At 44.8% G+C, this 8,762-nt stretch overlaps 2 long non-coding RNA genes across 2 annotated transcripts; one reads left to right on the top strand and one right to left on the bottom strand.

Annotated features, from left to right (window-relative positions):
- The first annotated feature begins 3,327 nt into the window (after nucleotides 1-3,327).
- On the top strand, nucleotides 3,328-4,945 carry LOC124653057. The gene is made up of 2 exons (XR_006987815.1): nucleotides 3,328-4,298; nucleotides 4,410-4,945. It is a non-coding gene; the product is annotated as an uncharacterized LOC124653057 (long non-coding RNA).
- Nucleotides 4,946-5,384: 439 nt separating this feature from the next.
- LOC124658239 lies at nucleotides 5,385-6,662 on the bottom strand. Its single transcript, XR_006989087.1, has 2 exons — nucleotides 6,083-6,662; nucleotides 5,385-5,716 (listed from the first exon to the last, which is right to left on the bottom strand). It is a non-coding gene; the product is annotated as an uncharacterized LOC124658239 (long non-coding RNA).
- Nucleotides 6,663-8,762: the final 2,100 nt, after the last annotated feature.

The raw sequence follows: 8,762 nt of genomic DNA, 5'->3' as shown, positions 1-8,762 counted from the left end.
CGGAGGGATGGGACCCAAGGGCCAAAAGCTGGTGGTACGGGCATGGGGGATCGCCGAACCCGGAGACAGGGGAGTGTGTTTACCAGGGCAAAATAATTACACCCACCAAAAAGCTTATTGAGGCAATGAGGGATGCTCAAGCGGGGAAGATCAAGTTCAACGGAGAGAACGACGCCCGACAAAAGCCCTCGGGAATCCCGAACACGGAGGACGTGTACGAGGCATGGGGCCCATTCCGTGGAAAATAGGGTTCCCCGCAACGATGACCCGTACGGTTACGTAAGCCGTAAGAGAAAGATGGATCGGGAAAAAGATGTTGTGGCGCAGTTGGTAACGGAAATGGATGTGATGAAGAAAACCGTGAGTGTTCTAGTAGCCGAAAGAGAGGCAGCTCGGGCGCAGCATGCTGAAGATCATCCAATGGATCTCGAAAGCCAGCAGCGGAGAAGAAGCAGCGTGGCTTCCACGGAGGCCTCACCGGCTGGTGCACCGACGATCGAAATTACTGCACCGGAGCCTCAGCTGGTGGTCGAAGTTACTTGCACCGGAGCCTCCTCGCTACCCCGTGGACGATATAAAGGAGATGAAAGCATGTCATCCGTATTATCCTATCGGGAACATGTCCATGAAGGTAGCCATCGGCGAGTGCTTTACCACCGGAGCACTCCACCACAACAACCCCATTCAAGATGGCTATGCTCGTGTCACGGTGGAGGAGATAGTCCAAGGGTTTGAGGACCCGGACATTGACATTGCTACACCCGAAGGGGTGAAAAGACTTGGAGATGTCAAGCGCCAGTTCATTCTATGGCGGAAGAAATTTATCAAGTTTCCAGGCGAGGCGCCAACAAGTCCACGCCCGTACGGTGGTGGTGGTGGCGGTGGCGGTGACGGTGGCGGTGGCGGTGACGGTGGCGGTGGCGGTGACGGTGGCGGTGGTGCTTCACCTAATACACCTCATTCACGTCAGCCGACGACGCCGCCCCCCAGTCCTTGTCCGGCGGGTGATCAGACACCGGTACCGCCCCCCAATCCACCTCCGGCGAAGAAGCAGAAGCAGTCCTGGGTTATTAACCCGGACCCTTATGTACCTAAGAAAACAAAGATACCAGAGCCATCACTGAAGCCTCTCATCCCGAGGCCTTGGGAACTTAGTGTCGAGGAAAATGCAGCGGCCGTGGCTGCTCAGCATGAGAAATGGAAGGAGGAGTGCAAGAAGAAAAGAGAGGGCGAGCCCAAGCCAGTATTTTCTGATGAGCAAAAGAAGTGGGCTAAGTCATTTTTGAACACACCATCCCAAGCCGCGAAGAATCTGCCTGACGACTATTTACGTGAACTTCGTAGGCAAGCACTCGAGTTCAAGAGGAACAAAGAGTTGGCGGAGAAGAAAGCCTTGGAGGCCGAGAAAAAATTAGAAAGGGGGAAAGAAGTTGCCCAGCTCGGGGAACAAAGTAAACAATCGATCGCCCCGCTCATAGTGCAAGCCGCCGGTCCGGATGCCCCCGATATCATAGCAGCTGCGGCAGCACATGGATTGACTGTAACGAGTGCCAGAGAACAAGCGGCCGCGTTAGGTATCACTCTTCGTGCACTCGTTAGGCCTTGATGAGGCGCCAATGAAGGACGTAGTATTTACATATGTGAAGAATGGCCCTCTCATCGAGCCTGCGCGAGAAGAGGATCTACCTCGACAAATGAAAGGTCTGCTAAATTGGTACAAGGGTTACATAAAACATGAAAACGCCAAAGACTATATCTATGCGGAAGTTAAATATGTGCATCACTTCAAACGTTACTCGGGTACAAATTCCTCTGAGTGAATTGTTCCAGCTGTTCAATCTGCGCGAGCTCGACAAATCTATCATCTGTTGCTACGTTCTGTAAGTGATTTATTAATTTCTACCCCATCTCGTTCATTGCCTGCACTATATATATATATATATATTGTCCTAACTATCTTGTTGTGTACGCTATATATTATGCGGAATGAAGAAGCGGGAAATGCGAATAAGGAACATCCATGATGTTGGGTTCATTGACCCACACATCGTTAATTCATATGTGTTAGAACACCACCCCGCCGACGTGGAGGAAGACCTGTGGCGGTTTATTAGAAAACATCAAGAGAAAAGTGATATTCTATTTCCTTACCATTTTGGGTGAGTGTTTCTGTCTTGAGCACATTCTCTTTTGTTTACTCCATGCATGGTATGTGGCTAATCGATGAGTTATGCATGGCTGTGCATGTATCGTGTCCGCAGGTTCCACTGGATTCTTATGGTAATTAAAGTTCGGACCTCCTCGGTTCTCGTCCACGACTCTCCGAATATGGATCCGGCGCTTTGGGGCGACATGAGAAAAATGATGCAAAAGTAATTATTTTCATTCATTTGCGCTCTATATCGATCGGCCTATTTCGTTCATCATTTCCTAATATCAAGTAACTAATTAATAACTCTCTTGTTTATTTAATTTTCTTTGCCTCGTAGGGTTTGGAGACGGTTCGTAGATACCAAGGTCGGTGAATTCAAAAAAGAGCTACATTTTAAAATGGCAGTGCCGACGATCGGGGATACTCAGCCACCGGGGACCAATCTATGTGGATACTATGTTTGTGAGAGGATCCGGAGATACCGCAATGAGCGGGACCGGACGTGTGAGAACAACATCCCGAGGAATAACCTCCGGAAGACGCTTAGTCCGAAGCTCGCTTCCGACCACTTCAAGAGGAACTAGCTGGATGGTTGGCGAGGGAAGTCATCGATCCTAGAGGAGAACACTATTACGATGACGTAGATCTTTATACGCACCGGAATTTGTAACTAACTTGTTCAAAATTGTATATGGTCATCCGATATTGAATATATATTGTATATGGTCATCCGATATTGAATATATATTGTATATTCCTCTTGAATTCTTTTTGGTTCTAATTTCAAATTTGTTTGAAATTGTACATTCATATGCATGTATGTATACAGTACCGTAGAATATGTGAAACTCCTTCAAAATTAAAACCCAAAAGAAATAAAATAATACAAATTAAAAAGAAACCAGATTTAGGGGGAGGGGGGCTAAACCCTAAACCCTGCGGAGGCCTTTAGTCGCGGTTGGCCGGAAGAACCGCGACTAAAGGTCCTCCGCCCTGGCGCTCGCCTGCGGCCCACGTGGATGGGCGCTTTAGTCGCGGTTCGTAAGGAACCGCGACTAAAGGGGGGGGCCTTTAGTCGCGCTACTTTGGTCGCGGTTGGGCCACCGCGACTAATGGCAGTTGCCAACCGCGACCAAAGCCTGTTTTTCCACCAGTGCCTGGCTCCGCCGCCCCGCTCGAGCGACGCCGCCGTCATCCGGCCAGCCACCGCTGGCCTCCGATCCACACGCCACAGCCAAATCGAACACCTCCGGCTCTTCAACTGCGGGATTGGACATCAGTCCTCCGTGTCCAAGTCCGGTGGATTGCCGCCGCTGTCCTCAACGGCGGGATCGGGCCCCCAGCCTCAACAACGGGGTCGTAGTCAGCGGCCACCGCGATCCTCGCCTGCGGGATCGGACACCACTGCCGCAAGGTTTTACCTAATTTTGTTCGACTATTTGAAATTTGATTCGATTCACGCTTTGAATTATAGCCTGGTTTTCCTTTGCTCTGACCATCAACAATACTCTCAAATTTGTAGTGCTGAAAGAGATACATATACCACATTAGCTACATCAGTTTTTCTGTAGAGCTTCTGCATAGAGGAGTTTGAGCACCGTTGTCTCTTTATTTTCTTCTGTGCCAACATTCATAGTATTGGCATTTACATATTCTTGTTTACTATCCGTTATCTACCAAACATGTCCCTGCGTGTGTACCATGATAATTGCATGGTAATGCAAACCAGTTCTGAACCAGATCCTGCTGGATCACAACTTACAAGTGCTGAATTTTCCCAGTTTTTACTGATAACTGAAATATCAGTACACTCTTCACATCATCACAAAGTAAAGTAGTCGATACTGACGGCTAAATTTAGAAGGGCAATCGGTATTTCTTAATGATCATACACACCAAGTTATCTACCCAATCAGTAACGATCAATTAGCACTGGTCCCTAGAGTTTGCGGTCTAGCCTGACAGTACTAGTTCTTGTTCTTTGCATGGAAACTGATTGCTAGCTAGCCTGGTTTATTAAACGTGGATATCATGTGCATAGTTGTTGGAAACAAGGCTCGGATGCGCAGTACATGCCCACTATTTTGTGGACATTACAAGTTCTAGCTGCTCCAGTTTGCAAGATTGTCCGTGAGGTTTCGTTATAGTAAGTGTATACTATATGACTTTGAGCAGTTCAGCAATAGACTTTAAAGTCCTTTTTTTCTTAATTGTCTTCGTTAATCCTGAGACTCATAGTCCCAGAGTGTATTTTCAGGTTCTTTGAACCTTGATGCAGGACCCGAGAAGGAGGAAGTGTGACACTTCGAGTATAGATGGCATACCTGTCAAAAAGGCCAAGTCTGATGATAACATCTGCAAAATTGGAGTTAGCCTTGCCCACAAGTTGAAAGAGCTTCTTTTTTTTCCATTGTGAAGTCCGCAGTATTCTCCTTTTATCCATGTTGTCATGGATGGCTTCGTAACCTAATTGCCATCACGTGATAATATAGTGCATGTTCAGTGTTACAAAAGTGGATTAAGCGCTAAGCACTTTAGCCGCCATTATTCTGTCTGGGCAGCTACTAACATAAGAGGCCAGAGAGACTATCATGGATGTCGTAGCAAGGAGCTGAACTGGGGAACTTCTTTGTTCGCCAGTGTTGGTGCACACAAGTCTGAAATCTGTATCCTCGTTGTAATTTTGCATTGTTCAAATAGTGAGTGGATATAGCTGTCACATTTTGGAGGCATGTAAAGCTGGTAAACTTTTGGTGTTGATGAATTGATACTTTGGAAATTTTCTTTTGTCGATGGTAAAGCTGCTATATTGAAATTTGTTATCACTTAACATCACAATCCATGTCTTGTGTTTTAAATGTAGATTTATATGCATTATGATATTCTACTTCTATTTAAAATGTTGTGGGTGTGAAGTACTGCAATGAAGCTTGTCCAGAGGTCAATGTGCAAACCGAGCTTCTGTTCCTGAAGGACCTGTCGACCTTCACTTTCGGGAAGGGCAAGTGAAGGGCTGGGCATTACCAAGACGCATATACTTCAACGGCGAGAGCCCTGCCATGCCTCCACCAGATTCGTACCCAGTGTTTCCAAGCTCCTATCCTTGATTGAAGAAGACAGCATTTCTTATTATGTCTATTGGCGTCTTAGCAATGGTGGCATTCTTGCACAATCATTTTGTGTTGGATAAATACTGCGGAAAGTCCCCACCCATAGATAAAAGGTATAAGAATGTGCATATCAACTCGCATCTTCTGCAGACACATCACGAGGTACAAATATTTTGAACACCATGGTTTGTTACAAATGTACCGAATAAACACAAAAATTTATAAGAGAATAAATTTATCAACATAGATAAAAGGCTTTTAATCGTTCAATCCTTTTGATAAGTAAAAAAAGTGAAGTAGATGTCACTAAGAACACGGTCCGTCCACTCTAGCAAAGACACATGTTGACTCGTTCATGGCGATGACCTATCTTCGTCCAAGGCTCTCGGCCCAACATCAGGTCGCCTGAAGGGGCAACAACACTCCACGAATCTTCGTGTGGTTCAGACGGATCCTGGCAAAAAAGCATAGATAGTATTAAGATCAACAGAAAAATGATGCAGGTAAAAACACTACTCGACTGCGGTGTGCCTGTCACCCCAATTCACGCCGCCGGCAAGCGCCATTCACCCAGCAGGTGTTTCGTGACGATGACGCACTCTTCTTCGCCAACAAATCACCACTACCGCCTCGGAAACAATGTGCTAAACAAGAAACAAATAATGAACCCCAAGAATTACTTCTGCGTCAGGTCGGTAGATCAACTGAGGATTAAACATTGTGACATGCAAAACTGTGATCCCCAAATGCAAAATTTGGAGACAACACAACAACAAAAAATACTCCTAGATAACTTAACTTAACAGGAAAACAGAATCACCTTAGCAATCACATGACCTTCATTTTGTGCCAACATTTACCACCTTTTTCTCTGGCTTGTGGCTGCAAAATATCCATCTTAGAGGAAACAAACCAGTCCATTTATCCTAGCACCAGAATTCCATTTATCCTAACAATGGAAATGCCACAACCGCACTTGAGTAATCAAACAAATGGCCACCACTGCCAAACAAGAAAATGGCACAAAGCTTCAGTAATTGAAGTTCAAGACAAAGTATGAAGTGAATCTTACATCCAACCAAAGGACGCAGTGCCTTCGCCTGAAACGTGAGAACAATTTATTGTCCATAACTCTACAGTTTCATGAGCTTGTATCTCCCAGATACCCTCAACATTAAATCCTAGTGTTGGAAACTAGAACAAAACGAAAATCTTAGACCAAAAATAATAATGGGTATGCATTGACTATGGTATGTTCATATTCTATAGTCAGGTACCTGGCAAGGACCATAGCGAGAAACATATTTCAATTTCCCCAGTGACATCAAGAACAAATGCATCTACAGGAGGAGGACAACCTTACCGGGATGTGAAGTTGAGCCGCCGCCGCCTGCTCCTTTCTCGCCTAGCTCCGACGGGCGACAGCCACTCAACGCCGCCGCCGCTCCTCTCCTCGCCGGCCACGACCAACGCCACCGCCGCTCCTCCCCTCGTTGGCCCGGCCATGTTGATCCAAGTTGATAAAGAACGCCGCCGCTCCTCCCCTTGCCGGCCCGGCCGTGTTGATCCAGGTTGATAAAGAACACAGCCGCCTCTGCCACTTCCCTCCGTTGCGGGGATCGCCGGGAGAGAATGATTGAGAGATTGAGAGGATGAGAACGACAGTGATATCTACATATATTTCGTTCATGAGAGATTGATGGTGGGTTTAAGATCTGTGCACAAATGTTCAATTATTTGTTGCTTTAAGATTAGTGTAGTTTCATCTGTTGTCTTGGCCACTTAAAAGGATGTTCGTCTTTTATAATATTCGCAAAATATATTTAAGGTTCCGGTCCCACAAATTTTGGTTCCGGTCCCATATTTTTGGTTCCGTCATTTTGGTTCCGTCTATTTAGCACCGTTAGATCGAGGTGGATGGAGGGTCATTAAAAATGCCAATCACCATAAAACTTGTATTTTTCTAGACCTTCGCCGAGTACTTTTAGTACACAACAAAGAACCCATAGTAACTGCGCATGTATATCAGCATGTACTTAAACGTGATATCAAGAGGCGAAGAAAGATACACTGTTTTTAGAAACTTCCTGACACTTCACATTCCTATGATAAATCAAGAGGAGAAGCAAATAGTGACAAAATATTTGGGTGGAAAAGAGATGTGCTAGAAGCAAAGTCAGAGGTGAACAAAGCACTGACTATATAGGGCGTAAGGAAGTTTGCCATGTGTCATCTCTTATTTGGTAAAGAGACATAAATGTGTGGTTACTTCATCCAAAACAAAGTGGATATATTGGGTAACAGGACTCATGAGTCTTGTGCTAGTTATCTATCATGTGTCGGGTGCCCTAGGATCCAAGCTGTTTATAGAGAAAGCATGTAGTCCTTGGAGCTTTTTAAGTACACCTCCAACACTAATGAGACTAGTCACGATGTATAATATCATATAGCAACATCATGCATATAATGCTAGCATATGATACTATATCTATAATGCATACTATCATCTAGTAATACCATAGTCTCCTTTGGTATGACATGTATAAACATGGTTGAGATGAAAAGAATGTATGTGTAGCCTTAGAGCCATATTAACTAGGTTGCCTTTGCATCACCTAGTGTGATGATGGTAAGTTATGTACACCATGCAAATAGTGATTCTCACAATTTGTATGTGGTGTCATGTTTGCTTGCTATCCTCTTATGTGCTTGCTTCTTTTAGAGTTTGTTACACTCACGTTTGCAATGTTGTTATTTCAGGTTTCAGACGGATGGCTGCACATGCAAATGGGAATCATTGGATTAGAACTTCATCCATTTACTGCACGTGCTCAACTATTCATGTGAACCTATAAATCCTTTTCACTATTTCTTGGTGGTGGATTAATTCACAACTTGTGTAGCCTTGTATAGAGCCTCTATAGCTCGTTTAAGCATTGCGGGATTTGTTCCCATGGGCTTACATTTTTACGCTGGTGTTGTAAAGGTGGTGGTGGCATTCCATCTTATTAATAAAGTAGGGTGTTAAGTTCATAGTTTTGGGAGGCAAAAGGGAAATAAGGCAAACTTTGATATTTAATTATGTTGTACTTTCTCTTCAAGCATGCACCTTTCCACGCCTTTTCTTCCAACAATGTGAGGCTTAATTGCCACACAAAACTCCTCTTCTCGAGCAAAATGTGGACCTCAAGGACAAATGCCACTAGGTAGAGCGGGGGAAATTTGTTGACTTCATGACTATTTCATTGAGTTCCACAAAAATGCAGTCTTTTTAGTCTGTGTTAGTCCAATCCATACTCCTTTTTTTAAATATAGACATCCCCGTACTGCTTATTTTTTTTACCTCGAGTAAACACTCTTTCGAACAATGCCAGCTGGTGGCACACGGGACGTCGACGATATCTACAATGTATCTTGTTTGTGTTGTGTCAATTCTAATTTACATGTAGCTACATGTTAAAGGTTGTAGGTTTTTAAAAAATGGGGGAAAGTAATCCATG

Source organism: Lolium rigidum, chromosome 5, assembly GCF_022539505.1.
Source record: "Lolium rigidum isolate FL_2022 chromosome 5, APGP_CSIRO_Lrig_0.1, whole genome shotgun sequence".
In the NCBI taxonomy this organism is placed as follows: Eukaryota; Viridiplantae; Streptophyta; class Magnoliopsida; order Poales; family Poaceae; genus Lolium; species Lolium rigidum.
This window is presented reverse-complemented; position numbering and strand designations above follow the sequence as displayed.